This window comes from Vulpes lagopus, chromosome 20 (genome assembly GCF_018345385.1).
Source record: "Vulpes lagopus strain Blue_001 chromosome 20, ASM1834538v1, whole genome shotgun sequence".
In the NCBI taxonomy this organism is placed as follows: Eukaryota; Metazoa; Chordata; class Mammalia; order Carnivora; family Canidae; genus Vulpes; species Vulpes lagopus.
Window position 1 is genome coordinate 18,554,513 of NC_054843.1, and position 23,578 is coordinate 18,578,090.

Below are 23,578 nucleotides of genomic sequence, written 5' to 3' on the forward strand. Positions count from 1 at the left end.
CCCTTGTGTTCCTCACACTCTTCTTTCCCCCATTGGTTTCATTCTAAATAGATCTTAAAGTAGACAGGAAAAAAAATGATTCTCCTATTAGATTGTCTTGGATGCCAGAAAACACAGGTTGTTTTTGGATTTGACTTTTGGCTATGACTTAAAGTGAAAAAAATTAACAAGCAAGCAAACAACAGAAAGCATCACGTGTGAGTTCCCAGGATCCTACCTCCCCCTATTTACCAGCTTCTTCTCAAACATTCAGGCTGACAGTACAAGGTATTCAATACAGTTGGTTTTAGTGGCTATCTGAGATCTGCTTAAAAACAACTTTTAATTTCTCTTTCCTTTTCACTTGTTTCTATCCAAATAGAAGACAAAGAGAGGGACAGAGGCAGAGACACACACAGAGAGAGAGAGAGAGAGAGAGAGACAGAGAGAGAGAGAGAATAAAGAAGGAGAGAGATGTAGGGGACCAGAAAGTCTTCTGGTGCATCTTTATTTCCTTCAAGGTTTCACCCAGGCACATGATTTATAGGCAATGGATCTGCATCAGTGCATCTGGATTTCCCATGGATCTCAAAGTCTCAGCTAAAGGCTTTGTCCATCAGTGGCTCCTGCTGGCGGCTTTGTGCTGACTTATTCCTTTATTTTCCCACTTCCACTTCTCTTTTCTCTCTTTTCTCAGTCCCATCAGTAATGAGACTTTGAGCAAACCAGATGTCATTTATTAAGGAAATGCTGAAGGCTCATGCTATAGACCTGGACTAACATACCTGAATTATTTTTCATGACCAGGAAATACAGGGAGAGCCAATAGATTATAAGAAGTCTCGATTCATTCAGCCTAAGTTCGTGATTCCATTTAAGGTACATTAAGAGCTGAGTTGCATGAAAATGGAGGGTTATGAAGCTACCTCCATTAAATAGAAAGTGTAAAGTTTTTTATTGCTCTTTAGGCACAGATTATTAATGTCGTAATGACACTAAAGAGTATTAAATGCAAATTTGCAAAGCTCTAAAGAGCTTTATTAGGATAAGCAACATTTTATTGAGTCAATTCAGTTGCTATTTTAATGAAAATCTGGATAAATAAATCTCTATAGAAGCCTCTACAGATGTTGTATCATGCATTCTGGGCAATAAGCAATTGGACTTGGCAGGGTGGTGGGGAGGAAAACTTGAAGGGGGAAGGGTAAGTGTAGAAGAGGTGAGATTTTATGTCTTTAATTTGTATTTCAGAATGATTTATCCTTCAAATCATTTAATACAGTTAGCTAATAAACTATTCCCTAGTTTCTGATAGACAGATTGGATTTTCCTCCATTTAAAAGTAAAAGTTGAATGGCATTGTCATTGCTTTGGAAGGTAAAAAAAAATGAAGTCAGATAAGAAAGAAAGAAAAGAGTAAAAAGAATAAGGAAGGATGGAAGGAAGAAAAATTGGAAAGAACATGGAGAGAGCAGATTTTTTTTTTTTTTTGTTTGGTGTGTAAGGAGACTGTTAAATGAGGCAAGATCCCTAGGGTTTAGTCATGGGCTCAGCTTTTTACTAAGAATATATGTTCTTATACTGTTCACTTAACATTTGGGATCTCAGTTGTGGTTGTTTTGGTATTTAAAACAAAAGTGAGAGTCATTGTGCAGGTCTATCTCACACATTGTAAAAAGACCAGCACTCTTGGCTATAGTCTGCTGAATATCAGGAACTTTCCTAGGCATTGGGACAACCAAAAACTTTACCACACACACTAAAAATGCTCTCTGGGTGTCATCTGGAGAACCACTGGGCCCTAGTTTACTTCCAAAGTTTCCTTTCAACTTAAAAGTACTGCATTGCTCATAAGTTGTTTGTAGAGAACTATGTATTTATTGCCCAAGATGGGATACCTTTGAGTATGCAAGTCAGAGTTAATATTTACACTAAGGGGCAGGGGTAAGATCAGGTATTATAATTTGTGTGGTCAGTGTCGGTCATTGGTCTTGATGATTCCTCTTTAAAGTAGTTTTATCATAAAAGTAAATGTACTTATAAATGGTACAAAAGTGTGAAAATAAAAATATGTATTATGAAATGAAGAGCCAGGTAAGCACTGCTCAGATCAAAAATTAAAATATTAGCATCATGCACACCAGCTTTCTTTGTGACCCTTCTCAAACCTTACTTTAGTCTCCCATCTTTCCCAGAAATAGCCACTGTCCTGACTTTCACACTATTACTTCTTTCAGTTAACATTCTTTTATTACAAAAGTGGTGAATATTTCTTGTAAAACAACCTATGTTTCAACTGTATAAAGTAAAAAAATCAGATCTCCCTCAACTCCAAATTTCATCCCTTTGTGGAAACTACAGGTGAAAATCTTTTAGATTTTAGCCTCCATTGTTGGAGAAATAAATACTTTTTTTTTCTTCAAAATTGAGATTTTACAGCAGATGCTATTCTACTACATTTATTGTAAGTTTTTTTTTTTTTTTTTTTTTTTTTTTTTGCTTCCACACATGTAAGCAATGGTGGCTCTGGTAGTTGTTAAATTGCTTTGGCATTGCTTTTTTTTTTTTTTTCAAAGGCATTTTTTTTCTTTCCTAGTAGTGGTCATATGTAAATGTTAGATGAGAAAGCATTGAATGGGGGCAGGCAGGTTGGGGGTGAAAGGGATTTTAGGGCACTTGAGTGGTTCAGTGGTTGAACATCTATCTACCTTTGGCTCAGGTCCTGATCCTGGGGTCTTGGGTCTCTCATCAGGCTCCCAGCAGGGGCACCTGCTTCTCCCTCTGCCTATGTCTCTGTCTCTCTCTGTGTGTCTTTCATGAATAAATACATAAAATCTTTAAAAAAAAAAAAAAGAAAAGAGTTTTATATTCCAAAGCTTTTTGCTCTTTATGATCTTAAGCCCTTTTCTTAAATTCTATCAGAGAGGTATTGGTACTGGTGGTTCCCTATTTTTCCTCACTTTGAGAGGAATTTATTATAAATTCATTAGATTTTATATAAATCTCAATAAAATCAGATGCTGTGCAAGGTATACTTAAGATACACTTAGGGTTGTTTAGTAAGAGGTTTAGTGAGACTAAACTTTCTTCTTTATGTTGGTTTTTCTAATCAGGGCCAATTGATTTGAAAGGTTTGCTGAGGTGGTCAGTGTATTGTATGGGTGTATTTAACTGACCTAGTTTCATGTGGGGTCATCTCCCAAAAAGGAAAAAAAAATGTTGTAAGAGTTGCTAAATCCAGAGGAACTTTATTATTATTTTCAATGGTATTTGTCATGGTAGTGATATAAGCCCTAAAGATGGAACATGAGTTGTGTTGCTGTCCAAGTAAATTCAGAGTAATCAGATTATAGCTGATGTAATTTAGATGTTTGGAGGTGGGGGATTTCTGATAGCAAAATCTAATATACATGGCTCCCAAAATGGAAAGCCTCTCTCTAGGGGATGACCTTTGTCAAGGAAAAATCTTCAATGCTGACAACAATTTCTGAGTTGTAAATGTATTTTTCTGGAAGTTTTTGGTTTGAATATGACTTTGGATTTTGAATGTGGCCTGAAATAAGAGTGGGATTTGGGGAAGGCGAGTGCCTTTCCCTCTGGACTTTACCACTTCTTGGTGTGAATTCACCTTTTTACAATTTAACAATAGCCTCTCTCTTCTATTTGTTTCTTGGGTTGTACATGACAGGCACAACATTATATGCACCTTGTAGCTTCCCACATGTCCAGAAAAGAGAACTGAAGTCTAGGAGAGTAACTTATGCAAAAGTACACAGTTAGTAAATCACAAGAAACAGAGATATATCTTAGCTATGACTCAAGAGTTGATGCTTTTTACCACTAGGCTATGATCCCTGTTTGGTGTCTCAGCACCATACAAACATGTCTTTTTCCAGAGCTAACTGGAAAGCTTCCTTGTGGCTTGTCATCTTAGTGTCTTCCAGCACCAAGCAAATGTTTAAATATTTGTTGAATACAATTTGCCACAGCTACATGCTCCTCAGTCCCATAAGGGAGTGTGAAGTTTTAAATTTTTTAAATTCTACTCAACTTTTCAATAAGAAGCAACAACATAGGTTTTTGAGTCATTTCAGAAGTCTTGAAGTAATAGTCCTTCTGGGTCACTGGGGTGTAATTTCTCTCAACTTGATTCTTTCCCTCATATATGCATCAGAGCAGAGGTAGAGTCTCAGTGTTCTTAATTCCTTTCCAGTGGGAATGTCTATGTAGGAGAAAAGTGAACGGTGTTAAATTTCATTCATATTGGAATGTCCGCAAACATCATGCAGTCCATTGGTTAGCTTTGCGAAGAATTTGTCAGACTTGCCTTTTGATTGTGTTTGGACAGTTTTCATACACCATGAACTTCCCAGAATTAAAACTACTGTGGAACCTGAAGAAGAGGGTGTACCTTAGAAAGCAGGATTTTACCGAAGATTCTCACTATTCTGGAAAACCAAGTTCCCAGTGGCAAACTCACTTGGGGAATTCAAATCACTTAAATCTGCAGTTGTAGTTACTGTGTTTACTTTATCCTTTGTAGAAGATAAACCTATCAACTCTTCACTATTTTTTCCTTACATTATAAAGTACTTCTCTTTTATTTCTCCTTTAGAATATAACTATGGTGTTATATTTTTTCTAAGTATGTGAATGGGTAGGTTTAGGTTTCATGTGTTTTATTTGTATTTGGGAAGTGGGCACAACAAAAAGTTAGTTTAAAACATTTACATGGGACCTGGTAAAGTCAAAGACTACTGGTCAATTAGTTTTTCTCATGGCAATTCAAGTCTTAAAAATGTCCAGTTACTATTTTTTCACTGAAGGCTTGGACATACCCACATCTTCAGTACAGACAGACCTCTCTGAAGACAGACCCCTTCAAGCTGTCTAGTAGTTATAAATACTTGCATGTTTTTCAGACTTTTCAAGTTTAGAAAGGGACTCCTACTCCCCTGTTTCCAACTCCAGTGGTCAAGGATCATGTGAGGTGGTGACACCACCCAATTGAATGATGTTTTCTCTTCTCACTGTCATCAACTGGGACCAGATCATTCTCACCTCTTGCTTGAATGGTTGCCACCTGATATTTCAACTACCCTCTTGTTTTATTCCTCTTATTTTCCATTCCTTACCCTGCTAAGATAAAAATATGATCATGCCAGCACCAATCTATTTATAATCTTTCACAGCTACCAAGTATCTTATTAAAGGTCAAAATTACTGCGTATGGATCATAAAGCCAGGCAAACCTGGGCCCTGCCTACTCTCCCTGGCTCATCTCTAATCATGACACTTTGCACTCTAACTAGGTTAAATTGCTTTAGTTTCTTAACGTGATATTTCCTTTCTTGTATTTTTTTCTATGTAGTATATTCCTACATAGCATGTACTATTCCAGCTCTTTTCTGGGCTATTATTCATTCTCTAGGTATTAGCTTAATAAATACCACCTCTAAACTGTTTCTCCTTACCCTCTTAATTACTTATGTACTCCCTTGGCAACTTACACTTTTCTATTGCACTGCTTCATTGCTTCCCTAATTTGTTTTTGCCATTAGGCTGTGAACTTTGTTATTACTATTATTATTTTTGGGGAGGGGTAGAGGTAGAGGGAGAGAATCTTAAGCAGGCTCCACACTCAGTGCAGAGACAGATGTGGGGCTCCATCTCACAGCTCTGAGATCATGATCTGAGCTGAAATCAAGAGTTGGACTCTTAGCTGACTAAGCCACGCAGGCACCCCCTAGACTATGAACTTTGTAAGGAATCTTTCTATATCTTTTAAGATTGTTCTTCTTTAAAATGTTTATGCAGTAGGCACTCAATATATGTTTGAACAATAAACAAATACATAGCAAATGATAAAATGTTAAAAAAAGATTTATCTCTATAATATGTTCAAAGCAACCAAGGCAAGAGTTTAATCAAGTGATACAGTGGTAGGTATAACATGAGAAGCGTCACTTTTATTTCATGAAAAACATTCTAGTCATGACTAAAAGGTTGCAAGTGCAGTTTGAAAAGCACTGTTATGACTGCTCTGTTGATGTGAAAATTAATCTTAATTAATGGTATTTTTAGTAATTGCATTAATTAGGAGGTGGTCACATTTATTTGATCTTTCCCCAAATGTTAAAATCCTAGTGGAGCTCTGTGATATTTTATAAATTAAAGACAGTTGGATTTTTCAACTTTACATTAAAACAAGAATAATTTTTAAAATACTTGTGCAAAGTGTATATGGGTGTTCATTTCACACACAATTCATCCTTGTGTCCTAAATATTGGAACATTGAAATTCAGTTAATCTAATCAGCATGGTAGAGTCACAATTTTGGAACAGTTCTGAAAGGTCGTCTAATACTTTTTTCAATGGTCTACACAATTCTCCATATTTAAGACAATCATTGGGAAGAAGCACTGTTAGAAAACTTTTCCTTCTGTCAAGTGTAATCCATAAATTCAGGAATTTTTTTATTGGGCACATACTGTGTGCTGGCCACTGGACTTGACCTTGTGAATGTAATAGTGAGTGATGGTCATGGGTCCACTACCTCAGAGCACTAGGAAAGTACTCCCCCCTACTGCCTCATCTTCTGCTTTTTCTACCTTCTTCCCCAATTGGAAGTTAGTTCTTTCTCCAGCCTTTAAATCATGGATGCTTGTGTTCACATCTGCTCTTTATAGGACCAGGAGGTGGTTTCAGTGTTCTTTTTTTGGTTCTTCACAGTGTCTCCCAAGCAGTTTCACATCCATATTTATCCCAATGGCTCTTACACTGAAATCTGCCATTTGGTGGTGTTTTTATGCCCCTCCTTCGCACTCATTCCTTCCTTTATTGAACTTTTTTTTTTTTTAATTCATCAAAATCTTAGGCACCTGACTTGTCAAGCCCACTCAATATTATCTCTGGCTCTCATTCTGGGCACTTCAGTATCCAAAAGCTGATTTATCTGGAGGCTAGCTTTAATTTTTTTTTTAATTTTTATTTATTTATGATAGTCACAGAGAGAGAGAGAGAGAGAGAGAGAGAGAGAGAGGCAGAGACACAGGCAGAGGGAGAAGCAGGCTCCATGCACCGGGAGCCCAACGTGGGATTCGATCCCGGGTCTCCAGGATCACGCCCTGGGCCAAAGACAGGCGCTAAACTGCTGCACCACCCAGGGATCCCTGGAGGCTAGCTTTATACAATGTCTTGACCTGCTACATCTTAATTTTTATCTTCTTTTCATTTCTCCAACCTGGTGCTTTGAACATATATTTCTTAAGCCCCTTTAGCTATCCAGAGATTACATTTTAAACCCCATAGACTTCTAGTCTTCGAATCCTTATTATTTTATCATTATCCTTTAGTCTCAGGATAGAGGGTCCCTATTACTGGACCCTGTTTTACTTCTCCTATGTGTACACCTTTCTGGTAGGATTAGGTATTGAATGCAGCTAAAGTGTCAGTCCTCACTTGGAGCCCCTGCTCTTCTTTCCCAGGCCGTGTGTTGAAGCATAAGATGCTGAAACTCCCTCTCAGTTGTCCTTGATCCTGCTGTGAGCACCTAAACAGACTCCTTCTCTATATCATTCCTCTTGAGGGTGACACATTAGGATATTGCTCTTTCTAGGCCCAGGGTCTGACCAAAAGGCAGTAGTTTGTAGGGAGATGAATGGAGCTTGAATATGTGAAATTTTATAGTCACATGCACATAGACCACATCATCTTGGTATGATAAAGCTGGGCAAGGATTCCTTTTTGGAATCTTGATATAAACAAAAAGTGGAGACAACATAGGCTATCTGACTCTAGATTTAAATATTGTTGGCTACAAGGTATTGCCCCATTCTATGGGGGTCAGGCAAAGTGATAGTCTAAGTTTCACTTAATAAATGAAGCTTTCATAAAAATGTTGTAAGCATCCAAATTTACAGTAATGTCTCAAGTTTCCCATTCTCATCATCCTCTTAATACTATAATAACCTGACTCACCACTTAAGAGGAGAAGTAATAAGGGTGGAAAGATGTTATCAACACAGAAGGTACACATCACCTCATAACCTTTGCTTTTTATCTGGGACAACTCTGGAATTGTCACAACCCATGGCCTTATCCTGACACTTAAACATCCTCGGGGCACATATTTTTTTAAAAAAGGTTTAATTTCCTAGATTTCTGCAAAACATTTGATGAAATGCTTTTTAATATCTTTCATCTGTATGCTCATTTCTTAGGGCCTATGACTCCCTTAAGAAAACAGATATCCTGTCCTTAAAGTAGGTATTTCAACTCAATCTGGTGGGAATAAATATGATTAAAAAAAACACTGTATAAACAATAATTCTAAGCCATATATCTTTTTAAAAAAGTAGGAAAAGTCTGTATGAAAGACATCATTTTGTCTTTGATGTCTTTCATACAGATGAATTTGGATGAGAAAATGTTTTTATCAAATGAAAAAGACATTTTCCTTGTTATCATAAATTTTAAGCTTTTATGTAATTAAGAATTATATACCCCAACAGTCAAATCCATATCTCTGATCCTATGGCCTTTGTTCTTAACCTGTAATATTTTAGTGGGCACCTTTAAGTTGGCTGTATTATGTGAAAGTTGTAGACATCACTCATAAATTCTAGTTGTATAAATTTAAGAACAGTTTCATAGACTTATCTTCTTGTTCATTTTGCCTGTCAATCAAAGATTAGTTAGTAAGAGCTTGGGATACATAGGAAACACGTATTTGAAAGTCTGGGACTAGTTTGGGATAAGCATATGTCTTAGTATGTGGAAAGTGTTACTAATATATTTTTTTACTTCATATTATAAAGTACTAACAAAAGGGAAGCACAGAAAAAAAGGAAGAGCAAAATAACATTTTCAAATATTTGAAAAAGAAAATACAGCAGTTATTTGGATTTTGTAAAAGACGAACGCATTTAGAATTAGTGCAAAAGTGAGATGAACAGAATATAATATTTAATGATTTTATTTTAAAAAATTTTTAAATTAAAAAAGAGAATCATAGGTACAAAGACTAAAAAGGAAAAGAATATGGAATGATAAATAGAGTTGTGCAGAGGGAAAGTTTCAATACCCAGACTATCACTGTGGAAACTAGAAAGGTGTTCAAGGCTCTGAAAACTTTTCTAATTAGAGGAAGAAAACATAAATTATGAAGCAAAAAAGTGAATTGGTGAATTATGAGAGCTACTTTAATAAATTCCATATCCAGATACCTTACTTCTAGAGTTTTTGCTTGGTAACACAGCAAGGCCAGCATTTCCTGTGAGAGATGACTTTGACCAGATACTATGGACTGAATGTTCATATCTCTCCAAAATTCATATGTTGAAATCCTACCCCTTGAGGTGATGGTATTAGGAAGAGTGATCTTTAGGACATAATTAGGTCATGAGGGTGGAGTCTTCATGAATGGGATTGGTGCTTATGAAAGAGACTGCAGAGAGATCCCTTGCCCTTTCTGCTGATATACAGCGAGAAGACGGCTATGTATGAATCAGGAAGTAGGCTCTCCCCAGACCTCAAATGTGCCAGCGTCTTGATTTGGGATATATTACCCTCCAGAACTGTGAGAAATAAATCTGTGTTGTTTATAACCCACCCAGTTCGTGGTATCTTATTATAGCAGCCCGAGCAGACTAAGATACCAGGAAATAGGGATCAGGGAAGGAAAAGGATATTACTTTAGTGAGAGTGAATATGCAATAGAAGGACAGGTAGAAAGATGACCTACATACTACTATTTGGAGCATTTGTATGCAGCAAGAAAGTTTTACAAAAAATAGTATGAAAAATCATTTAAGCAGGCTCAGGGTACTTATTATATTACCAACTGTCTGGCACTTTAATGATTTCAACTTAAATACTGGAGTTTTGTTCTGTAAATTATAAAAAAATTGACTTTATTGATCTAGAAAAAAGTTTAAATAGCATTTGGGAACACCAAAGGAAATAAGAAAATGTGTAAATTGTGGAAGAAAAGCAAATAAGTTTTGGAATGTTTTCAGTATAGAAAATAATAAACATGAAGTTGTAGGTCCTCAATAAATATTTCTGAACACTCGTGGAAGATACGAGAAAAGAAAAGGCCTTAAGAAAGTTTTCATAAAGAAACCCCAGGAGAGGCAAGGAGAGAGGTTTGGAAGGAGAACGTGAAGCTTATGAAGATGTGGAGCAAAACAGAAGCAGGACTCAGAGGACTGAAAGGAAATGAGAAAAAGAGACAAAGTCACTGCTGAGTTCAAACAAATCAGAAAAAGCAGAGACAATGTTTCATTATTTTCTAGCTAATCCAATAAAGAAAAAAAATCAATGAATGTGCTCACCGTCAGAAATGTGTTTTGAGAAACCATTTTTTCACACATTTTTTTAGTAGTTGGCAGCAGGATGAAGAGAAAAGTGTGAAGTGTGAATGAGGAAGCAGTGTATTCTTACAACCTTAGGTTTCCTTTTTTCTTTTTTTAGATGCATTTTGAGTTTCTCTGAGTCCTCCCCATGATCTCTAGGCCTTTTGAACACCATAGGTGACATGACCGTTATGGCAAAAACAGAACAGGTCAAAGAGGCAGGAAGCCAGCCTGGGGGTCACTCTGTGGAAACAACTTTGATTTTTAATTACTAGGGACATTTTTCAGCTTTGGTTTTTCTTGAAGTTCATATGAAAACCTTCAAACATTTTCTAAATCTGGATCAGAAATAACCTATATCACTAGTGATCTGCTACACAAGTTGGCTTGAGAAGGTCGATTGATACAGCCAACAATATGTAGTATGAGCAATGTGTATTCAGTATCTACTGGGTGCTGGAATGCTGGTCTGAGAGCTGGGGTACCTGGCTGGCCAAATCTAAGATGCCATCCTTGATCTAATGGAATTTTAAGTCCAATAGGAGTGGCAGGTGCTAGTCATAGAACCACAGAACATGCAGTTATAAGTGATATAAGTGCTATGAATATAAAGGACATCGGACAAGAAAATTCTGTAACAAGGAAGTCCAATTGAATATGGAGGGTGACAGGAGGCTTTTTTGAGGAAATGACCTTTGAACCGAGTTTCAAAAGACAAATAGGAGCCATTTAGGTAAAGGAGTGGATGTTCTATCATGGACAGGCAGGGTAGAAACAAAAAGCAGTGGGAAAAAAATCTTAATGCTCAGAAAATGTTCTTTAGGCTTTTAAATTATTATTCAAAAAGCTATATTAATTCAACCTTTTATACCTTATAGAAGGTGGTAGAGAAATGTAGTGAAAATGAGAAGAACTCAGGAGGCCTGGGTGCACAATTTTGGGTTCTATGGCTTCCTGATCAACCTCTCTGGATTTTAGTTTCTTGTTTATATAGAGAAGGAATTAGATTAGAAATGACCTCTGAAAAAAAAAAAAAAAAGAAATGACCTCTGAAGTACATTTTGAGTTACAATATTTGGTTCAGGCAAAAGTTTAACAGTAACTGGCATTGGTTTGTATATTAAGAAAAATCTAAAGTTTGTTGCAAGTATTATGTTATTAGCCCATAAAAAGAATCTGGTCTTGAAGCTGCTAGTCTAGTTCTCTGGAGCTCCCCTAGCATGTCCATGGGAGACTGTACTTTAGCTGTCACATAACCAATAGTGTCATCACAGAAAATCACTGGTCAATACACTTAGGAATTTAATAAATATTAAGTGACCAGCATTTGCACAGCTCTAGGATTGAATCATAAAGGATTTCTGCTTTCGACTCTTGAGCACATATTGAGAACATTCTTCTGCACATAGAAAGTAATTTGTGTCCTAAAATATTTGCTCAGAGTGGCTTCAGTCAAGCAATGGATACATTCACTAGGTAACATTTAGAGGAAAATGATTGTTTGCGTGAATACTAGCCTGATTTCACAATTTGGGGATCATGATCTTAATGCGAAAGACAAAAGATCAGATAACTTCCTGGGTACTATTACTGTGAGGACTTTGATTTGAATAAGAAAAATCATCGAACGGCAAGTTTATTCTTAATAATACCTTTATTTTTACATACACAGACACACAAATAATTAGCAAGATAATAATGAATACTAACAGTTTTATTTATTTCTGACATTGCTCCTCATGTACCTACTGATGGTGATAGGAAAATTTTATTGAAACAGAAGATAATTCTTCAACAAAATCATAGTTTTTAAAGTTCGATTCAGTGCCACTCTACTTCTGTTGATGAAAAAAATCTTTTTATTTTCTGGGTTTCAAATGAATTAGGGGAGTGGTGCCAGAAAAACAAAACAAACATCGTTTTCCATGAATATCTGGCTCCTAAAATTGAATTTTGGACAGCTTATAGAAAAAGACTTTTATGTTCAGGATTTGTCACCTTTGAAGATGCTAATCCTTATGTGCTGGGCGTCATAAAGTGACAACAAAGAAAGGGGAGATGAGAGGTCTCAGTGGCTGATTTTGTGCCAGTTTCCTTCTCTGGAACAGGTGCTTAGATTGCACATTTTATAGGTCTCAGAGTTGCTTTTTTCCTTTTTTGCATTCGGAGAAGGTGACCTTATGAGTGGGAATAGATGAAGGAATATTATAGAGATGTGCAGATTACTTCTGGAATATTCATTTCTACCCAGATGGCATGACAGCCATTTGTTTTTTAACCAAACCAGAAGATTAAGGGAGATTTTGTAGTATCTTTTTTTTTCTTTGTAAAAGCTACACTGAAGAATAATTGACAAGTACCTGGAAATCCTGTCATTGATATGAGTCTCAGTAATCCACAACTCTACGAAAAGTTAATTTGATCTTGGGTTTATTGATCAATGTATAGAATGAGGAAAGTGATGGTTCTGTTTTCCTCTCATTTGGTTTCAACTCAGCTGGGACATTTTGTTTAGCCTGCAGCATTAGACTTTTAGAGAAATATTGACAAACTGGAAGATATTCAGAGCCGAGAGGACCTGAATTGTAAAGGGAATTAAAACCATGACGGAAAAGCCTCCTCAAAGAGATTGAGAGAGAATCCATTGAAGAGAGGACAACTGGGGAATTTGAGGGCTCCTCGTAAACCAAGAGCTTTCATGTGCAAAGAGGCATTGGACTGGTTCCTTGGACTTGCAGTTTCAGACTGGAATGAAATAGAAAATATCTGGGAGAATTATTTGAAATTAATGTAGAGAAGATTTTTCTGCTAGTCAAGCTGCTTAAAGATGCTTTGGACTGATTCTGGAGAGCAGGACCTTAGGATGTAATAATTCTTTATCAGTAGAGTGTTGGGATGCTAAAGAGGGGATTTAACATCAGATAATGGCAATAGAAGATGCCTTTAGGCTTCTCTTTCTACTCCAAGTGTGTCTAAAAGGTCAAAATCTGGGCCTCAGAGCATGACTGTGACATTCACTCTTAATCATATCTCCAATGTTCCAAGTCCCTGAATAAATTTTTATCTTCAGATCTTTAATAAAAATAAAACTTTTACCCAGCCAAATGATACACAAATAACTTAAAGAGTCAACAGGTTTACTTCTATAACCCTTAAACATATAAACACCCTAAAATATAGTTTGGCTCTGGTTTATCTTGAGATAAATTAGTTCATTTTAAATGTGGCTAGCTAGATAGAAGGCCAAACATTTTGTTTTTAGCAAGAATATACTGAAGTAATGCCAGTGGCTGTTCCAGTAAAAACCATGTCAGTGACAACATATTAGTCCACTCACAGACTGGTGGTGATTTTAGAAATCAAATCCATTTGAATTTTAAAACTCAGGACACGGGAACTCATGCTGATAGGAAGGCTTATGTGAGCCCAGACATAGTAATGGTCATTTTTTGTGGTCATTCCTTTTACCACCTGACATTGCTGCTGAGTGGAATCTTCTAGATTGCCAGGCAGCATACCCCAGAACCCTCAGAAATGGACATCATTTCTGACAATCATCTTGACTTGCATTCCTGTCTAATTAGCCTAGATATTCCCACAGAGACTACTGTCCTCCAGACTATGGTACGGTGTCCAGTTGCTTCTCCCAGAGATCCCAGTCAGGGCATGGCACCTGAGCAGAGCCTGGGGCTGCATCATTCCTGTCCCACCTTCAATGGTCCCAATCTTGCTCTTTCTTATTCCTCAATTAATCACTTCTGCCACAGGTGAGATGTAACTGATATAAGTTTCATGTGTGTTATTTGATACATTTAAATATTGCAACATGATTACCACCATAGTATTAGTTAACACCTCTGTTATCTTTTTTGATGTGTTCTGAAAACAATTCAGATCTAGCCTTTTAGAAACCTTAAAGTTTATAATACAACATTGTTGACTATAATCATTGTACTGTGAATCAGATTTCCAGAACTTATTTATCTTCTAGTTGCAAGTCTTTACCATTAAACAACGCCCCCACCCCTTGGTAACCACCATTCTACTTCCTGTTTTCATTAGTTCAGCTTTTTAAAAGTCTACATATAAATGATATGATACAGTATTTGTCTTTCTCTGTCTCATTTATCTCACTTGGCATGATGCCCTCATGCTCCATCCATGTTCTCAAAGATGGCAGAATTTCCTTCTTTCTCATGGGTGAATAATGTTTCAGGGTGTGTGTGTGTGTGTGTGTGTGTGTGTATGTGTGTGTGTGCCTCATCTTTATCCATTCATCAGTTAACAGAAAGTTTATTTCCCCAGCCTGGCTATTATGAATAGCACTGCAATACACATCACTATTGTACGAATAGTGTATTTGTGTACAAATACACAAGTGGTGTCAAATTTAAAAATTCACTGCCAAACCAAAGTCAAGGAACTTATACTCTATCTTTTCTTAGAAGTCTTATGGTTTCAGGTCTATGTTCAAGTTTTTAATGTTTTGACATGATTTTTATATATGATATAAGGTAGGGATCCATATCCAGTTTTCAAAAACATTTATTTGAGACACTTTCCCCATTGTATATTCCTGGCTCCTTTGTCAGAAATTAATCAACCATAAATAAATGGATTTATTTCTGGGCTCCCTATTCTATTGCATTGATCTGTTTGTCCCTTTTTATTCCAATACTACACCATTTTGATTGCTATATCCGTTTTTTTTTTTTTTGATTGTTGTATCTTTGTAATACAGTTAAAATCAGAAGTGTGGTAACTCCAGCTTTGTTCTTTTTTCTTAACATTGCTTTGGCTATTTGGGATCCTTTGTGGTTTCATATGAATTTTAAGATTGTTTTTTTCTATTTCTGTGAAAAATACCATTGAAATTTTGATAGGGATTGCATTGAACCTGAAAATTACTTTGGGTAATATGGACATTTTAACAATATTGATTCTTCCAATTCATGAACATGGAATATCTTTTCCATTTACTTGAGTCTTCAATTTCTTTTATCAAGGTCTTATAGTTTTCACTGTGCAGATCTTTCTTGTTCTTGCTTAAATCTATTCCTAAGTATTTTATTCCTTTGGTGCAATTATAAAGAGATTGTTTTTGTAATTTCTATTTCCAATAGTTTATTGTTAGTAGATGGAAACACAGCTGATTTTGCCAACTGATTTTGTATCCTGCAACTTTATTGAATTCATTTATTAGTTTTAATAGTTTTTTGATGGAAACTTTAGGATTTTTCAGGTGTTATATCATGTTACTTACAAAGACTTTACTTCTTTCTTCCTGATTTGGATGCCTCATTTCTTTTTCTAGCCTAATTGCTCTGGCCCAGGACATCCAGTACTTTATTGAATAAAAGTGGTAAGAGTAGGTATCCTTGTCTTATTCCTGATCTTAGGGGAGAAGCCTTCAGCTTTTCATCACTGAGTATGATCTTTGTTGTAGTCTTGTCACATATGGCCTATGTTATGTTGAAGTACATTTCAGCTATACTGGATTGGTGGAGAGTACTTAGATTTTTGGTTTTGTAGTCTTTGAGCATTTTTATAAGTTCAGTGAAGTCTTTGAAGCCCATAGTGTTTCTTCCAAGCCCTCTGTTGACTTCTTAGTTTTCTTGCAACAGCTCTCCATTAGGCAAAACATGGATTCTCAACCTCCTGTTCACACCTGTAGCTCCTAGAGTTGTTTTTTGAGTTTGAAAATTCTTACTGATAATTCCTACTAATATTACCTAAGTTTTTTCTAAAATGTTCTCTATGGGTATGCCACATATTAAGTCTTTATTCTTTCCACATTATAGTCCTAGGTGTCAAAAACACAGTTTTCAATTTCAATGATATTCTTAATGCAAAGGCCCATTAAGAAAGAGAAACACAAGAGAAGCACAACGCCTTGATTTTATTTTCCTTTCTAGCTTGAAATTTTGTATTGACTGTTAAATGTTATATTTTTCATGATGATCATTATAATCTATTTGAATTATATTCTCTCTATGAATAATTCTGTACATATTCTCTCCTTTAAGCCTTAGATTTCATGTCATATACTTTCTTGTATTGTAGAGACATTTATTTCTGTTTTTAATTAATAAAATCTTATTTCATACATTAAGGCGTATTTTAAAAATATATATTAAACTTTTTGTGTGTGCATATCTTAATCCTGCTTCTAAGATGTCTCATTTCGTATAAAGCCATTTTGGAAATGTAACATTTCTCTGTTTGGTGAATTGATTAGCTCAAGCCCTCTTAACAATCTGTAACTCTTTTAGACTACATGTTCTCTCTCATTAATACTTTCTAATACCTCCAGCATGGATGTGAAGTTTGAAAGGATCAATAAAGACGCAGCAGGGAAATGGTTCTGCGGGAACAGCTTTGATGGGTGTTTTTTCAAAGGAGCACATCTATCTTGTCTGATAATTCTCCATTTTAAAAAGAAGACAGAAATTTCCCCTAAGGCAATATTGTTTTTGAATCTTAACCACAACCTGACTAGTAATCAGGATGTTGTTCTAGACTATTATTGTGACTCTTCTTAAGTGAGAAATATGTTAGCCTTTGATTAGATAAAACAAGGTAAGCTTTGTAGTAAGATAAAACAGGACAAGTAAAATACAATGTAAGATACATTCTGCTTTCCTTTTCTCCCAAATATGAATTTAATTAAGAATAAAGTATAGATGAGGCAGTGTTCGTTTTAGAAAATAACTTAAAAATTATACAAGATATTTTAAATATTTAAAGTGTGGCTGAGGACAGAATAAGGAATCCTAAATGGACGACTCAATAATTTAAATTTGATATCTATATTTAAAATTAAATTAAATTGATATTAGAGTGATAATAAGGATCAGTCTGTCAAGCTACAACTGATCTTAATCTTTTTCCAGTGGATAATGTTAAAGACATAGGAAATGGGGACACATGAGGGCACAGTACAAAAGAAAAGCTTCAACCTAAATTACAGTTTTTGTGCTTGAGTGAAGCAAATCTATATGGTGATCACTTATGAAAAAAAAGGGTTTTTGCACCTCTCAAGGAGAAACAAGGGACAGCACTGTTGGGCATCTTAGACAATCATATTTAGACATTTCCCTCAGAGGGAAAAAGAGATCAGTGCTAAGAAATGTGGAAGGAAAAATATGTTTGAGTACTTCTAGAAACTCTTTCTTCTTAGATAAGCAAGAAAAGCTCAATATACCCTAAGATGATTATGGCTCCTTAAAAGAACATTTGGCCACAGTATAGCATGCATTCCCTTCTGCCAGATGAGCCAGGACTGTACTATGGCCCATACAGGCTGTTCAAAACCACATGCCAGCCTCCTGCCTTTCCTCTCATGGCCTTGCTCCAAGCTGTTAAGACTTAGGAAGATGTTGTAGTTACTCACTTTTAGAAGATAAGAAGTCAAAAGAGACTTGCCCATTGTGAAATGAGTGAAAGCATAACCTTTGAGCTCTTCTTGATATTTATTTGAAGTTCCTTTAGTGTACTGAGATTGTCTGTGTCTCAGTTTGTATGAGCAGCTGTAACTTACAATTCAAATAATTAAAATATGTGAGCCATGAATCTCTATTGCTTTCATTTATCTATCTTTACACAGATTATAACTGCAGGGTATATAGGCAAAAGCTAACAACAAAATAGGTTGCAATGAACCACTTAAAATAGTAAATCTGGGGGCTACCATGCAAAGACTCCTACAACTGAATATTTAGCAACATGGTCAACAATAAAATCTTAGGCAAATAGGTTGAATGTCCTAGGGAAATTAATATTCTTATGGCATTTTGTTGCCTGTAGTATATATAGAAAAGGCAATTTTGGAGAATTCTGCTAAAGCAAAAGTTTAGCAAATTATTGGAATAAACCTTTATAATTATATTTGCTTAGGATCTTATCGTCTTTTGGTCATTTTTAAATGGACGTTATGGTGCTATAAAAACTTGAAATGGCTCAGACAATTGCAGTGACTTTAAAAGAAATCAATAGACACAGTGCTGAATTTTACCCAATAGAAAAATAATCTTTTAATACTTAATTGTACACAAAACACAAAGCAGGCAGAGAAAAGAGCCTGAATTACTTCAGCTGATTTTTTTCTTTTGGTTTTGTTTTTCCACAAGACAGAAAAATAACTTCACCGTAGGTCTTCCATCTGTCTGAATGGTAAAAAGCCACCACCTGGCATCTTTTTTAGATCATTGCTCTCTTAGTAAATGTCACAATTTTCATTTTGAAACTCCCTTTCAGCTATCTGTTTTTCAGCCATGAAATAATAAAATACCTGATACTATGATCAAAATAAACTCCTTATTTATGTGATACTGGCTGGAGAAAGCTGCCAAGAAACAATCATGGTGGATTGCTTGCTCTCCACTGCATTGCTATCTATGTGACATGAGAAAGCTGAAGGGTGTTTTAAAATAGAGAATTAGTCACATTTGCCTTATAATCATGTTTCGTTAACCAGGCTGCTGAAATAATAAAGACTAGTATTGTTAATGCTACCACTCTAAATACTGCACGACCACTTCTACTATGAGCTCATCACAGCAAACTGGAAAAATGGCCTTAAACTTAATCCATAGGTTTGTCTATCAGATGCAGGCATACTACCAAGTCATCTAGTTTTATCAGCATTGGTTTTCTTACATTTAAGGTGGGCACAGTTATTGTACTATCTACCTTTCTTACTCTATGCAATTTTGGGGGAGGGGAAATTAAATGAAATTATAGAAGTTCTAACTCTCAGGACAAATTAGAAAAATCTACTAAATTATGAAATTGGTGGAATTTATTTTTCAGAACTTAGAATGAGTTATTTTTTTTTTTTCTTAGAATGAGTTAATGAGGGACATCTGGGTGGCTCAGCGGTTGAGCGTCTGCCTTTGGCTTGGGGCGTGATCCCGGAGTTCCGGGATGGAGTCCCACATCTGGCTTCCTGCATGGAGCCTGGTTCTCCCTCTGCCTGTGTCTCTGCCTCTCTCTCTCCCTCTCTCTCTGTGTGTCTCCCATGATAAATAAATAAACAAATCTTTAAAAAAAGAATGAGTTAATGATATATTATCTCATGAACCAACACTGATGTTTATGGGTGAGTAGATCAATGCAAGTATTTTTTCAAAGGTTCAAGTTTTTAGGTAAACTCTAGTTAATTAACAAATAGTGTAATATTAGTTTCAGGAGCAGAATTTAGTGATTCATCACTTAAATACAACACCTGGTGTTCATTACAAGTGCCCTCCTTAATCCCCATCACTGTTTAACCCATCCCCCTGCCTACCTCCCGTCCAGCAACCCTCAGTTTGTTCTCCATAGTTAAGTCTCTTTTATGGTTTGCCTCCCCTCCACCTCTGCCACATTCATCTGTTTTGTTTCTTAAATTCCACATACAGGGCAGCCCGGGTGGCTCAGCGGTTTAGTGCCCCCTTCAGCTCAGGGCCTGAACCTGGAGACCGGGATGGAGTCCTGTGTCAGGATCCCTGCATGGAGCCTGCTTCTCCCTCTGCCTCTCTCTCTCTCTGTGTCTCTCATGAATAAATAAATAAAATCTTAAAAAAATTCCACATATGAGTGAACTCATATGGTATTTGTCTTTCTCTCACTGGCTTATTTCGTTTAGCTCCACCCATGTCATTGCAAATGGCAAGATTTCATTCCTTTTCATGGCTGAATAATTTCCAGTGTGTGTGTGTGTGTGTGTGTGTGTGTGTGTGTGTGTGTGTGTATACCACCTCTTCTTTATCCATTCATTAGTTGATGGACATTTGGGCTCTTTGCATAACTTGGCTATTGTTGATAATGCTGCTATAAACATCAGGGTACATGTGCCCTTCAAATAGGTATTTTTGTATCTTTTGGCTAAATACCTGGTAGTGCAGTTGCTGGGTCATAATTCAATTTTTAATGTTTTGAGGTCCCTCCATACTGTTTTTCAGGGTGGCTGGACCAGTTTCCCCTCAACAGTGTAAGAGGTTTCCCTTTCTCTGTATCCTCACCAACACCTGTTGTTTCCTGTGTTGTTAATTTTAGCAATTCTGACCTATGTGAAATGCTATCTCATCATAGTTTTGTCCAATTAAGAAATGGCCAGAAGACCTGAATAGACATTTTTCCAAAGAAGACATATAGAGCAAACACTATTTTGAATTTTGGCAGTCATCATCATTTTCCACTTTCTTATATTTTATAAGAAGATTATGTATGTATATGTATTTTATAAGAAATTTTAAGATGCATGTATATATGTGATATATATGTATTCATAAATAATAAAAACATTTCTTTTTAATGTACACAAATGGCTTCAGACTGAAAATAGAGTTTTTGCTCAATATCATAACAAAGAAACCTATGCATGTCTATGTGTATAGATTCCTTTTATCCATTAAACTGTATACTATTTTACCATATAAACATACTACATTTTTATCCATCTATTCCTATATTGATGGGCATTTTTATTATTTTATCACCATGTTGTAAGAAAATTCTTTGTGAAAGCATCCTTATGCACAGAAACTTCTGGAAGTTGCTTTAGGCTCTATAGCTAGAGTGAAATAGCTGGATAAGCTCTAAACACTTTCAAGTTTAGTAGATGTCACATTGCTCTAGAAATGGATTATATCAGTTCTGTCTGCAGCACATGTGTCGTCTCTTAAATTCCACATTGCCTGATGATATTCCTACATGAGTTTTCTTCCCATAAATCTTTAATGGATAATGCTCCAGAGAGATTTGCTAGAAAGAACTAGGTAAGGCATCCAGCATTTTGCTTGATCAGATTCTGTTCTCAGTGGAGAACTGAGATGAGATTTGATTTAGGAAGAGTTAGTAGGGGAGTTGGGCTCCCAAAGTGAAGCGATAGTATTGAGCTGCAGTTGCGTTCCCAGATGGGAAGACAGAACAAACAACAGCATCAGGAATAGCTAAATAATTTTACTTCCTGCTCACTAAGAGAGAGGAGCACCCTCTGCTTTTCCAACCTAGCTTCTTTTGGCTTGGACTGAGGGGGTTTGTGCCTGAGGTGAGCCAATGTTTATTAAAGAAGGCTGCCCAGAAATAACACACACAGAAGCATGCATAGACAAATAGGAGGGGTATTTTTTTGTTGTTGTTGTTTTGTTTTGTTTGTTTGTTTTACTTATAGTTTTGTTCTTTGATTTTGGGGAGATTCCTGGTTGTAAAAGTTCACGAGAGACAAATCAATTGTCACTCCAATACCTTTGGAATTCCTCATCATTCAGCTCAATGCAGAAGAAACAGCCACAATAATGAATGAAAACATCCTGCTTATTATTTTTTTCTGAAATGAATTAAATCTCAAGTTCAGTTACTGCATGGAATGCTGTGATTTGCAAAATATTCAACACCATTGCAGGTAGTCTTCTGTTTGCCTGGGATGACTGTGCTTTCCAGTGAATGAATTCTTCCAGTGTCTTCAAGGTTTTGCTCAAGCATTACTGTCTAAGGGCATCCTTTACTGCTGCACATCCCTTTCATAGTCATCCTTGTTTGCACCACAGCTGGAAGTTTTCTGTTAGGTATTGTTAACAGTGATAACACTCACATCACCATATTGGAATCGTGCATTTTCATGTGCATTGCAAAAGAAGTAGAATGGGGAGAATAGGTAAAGTAAAGACTCCAGATTGAACTGTCTTGGGTTGAAATGAGTGAGGGATGGGCAAAAAGAGTGAAGGGAAGTGGATGATGCAGGCTTCCAGTTATGGAATGAGTAAGTCACGAGAATAAAAGGCAACTGCATAAGAAATACAGCCAATGATATTGTAATAGAGTTGCACCATGACAGATGGGAGCTACACTTGTGGAAATCCTAGAATAATATAAGAGAAGTTGAATCACTATGTTGTTATCCGAAACTGATGTAACACTGTGTGGCCATTCAAACTTAAATAAAAAAAAAACCTTCTTCACCTCAGTTTTCCTATCTACAAAAATGTATAATAGATGTTTACCTACTGCATAATATTGTTGTGGGCATTAATTAATATTAATGCATATATGAAAACATTTGGAAGAGCGCCTGGTCACAGAGAGCATAGCGACATCAGCTATCGCTATTTTGTCCTTGAGGGCAGGGATAATGTCTTCCCTACAGATCCAGAGCACCTTGCACTATATCTGGCAAATCAATGGTTGTGCAGAAATATGTGCTCAGTTCACTAAACACAGATGTACCTATTATCTGAACAAGCATCCATATAGCATACATTTCATTCTCGTTGGCATGTTCCATTTTTTTTAATCAGCCTTAGAGATGCCCATTAGCTATTCTTTGTTTTGACAGATTTTTAGCTTAAGTTGTCACCTGCATGCCAAGCCTGCCCCGTAAGTTATGAAAGGAGGTGGGGAAGCATGATAGCTTTTAACAGCAGGGTGTATCCTATTGGCAGTGCATTTGGGGACAAAGACGTTTTGAAATGTTACATGATCTCAGCTACAAGCCTGAGATGCACATTTATTTACAGTTTCTGCTAGAAGGTGCTGTCCTCCCTCACCATAATGGATGAGAGGGTTTGGAGAAGACTGGATTCTTTAAAGAGCCTCACATAAATTGTTACAGACACAGTTTGTGAAGTTAAAAAGCACCTTTTAATTTTAAAAGTGGTTATTTCTAAATCAGATGTTGTCTTTGATGAAAAATAATTTCTCTCAGGACATAATGTCAACTGAAACTTTTGTGTACACACAAGAATATTTTACATTGAAAATCTTACCTTTGTTTCCCAATTAGCATAGCACAATAAATGTGGTTTGGACTGCCAATAAATGGAATCACGAAGTTTCTTAGAAGTGTATGGCCTGTTTAAACTTCTAGCTCTTTTCTCAAGCATCTGTTTTTCAATTCATGGGGAGATACATAATATAGACCTGTGATCTTTCTCCCAGGATATTAGAATCGGTGGATCATGGCCCTGTAGAATGCTGTAAGTCTGTGACTTACAGGAATTCTTTAAAGGTAGCCTATTGTAACTTGGGTAGATTTTGATGAGCTACATTTTGTTTTATACTATGCACCCATACTGGTCCCTGAACTTACAGAAAACATATTAAGACTGAGAAGAGAAAAAAGAGAGGAGTAGCTCACAAAGGTGGAGAAAGTGAGAGAAACGTGTATCAAACTCACTGAAAACCAGATGAATGGAATGGTGTCCTTTTATTTATTTATTATTTTGTTTTAAAGATTTATTAATTTTAGGGAGAGATAGAG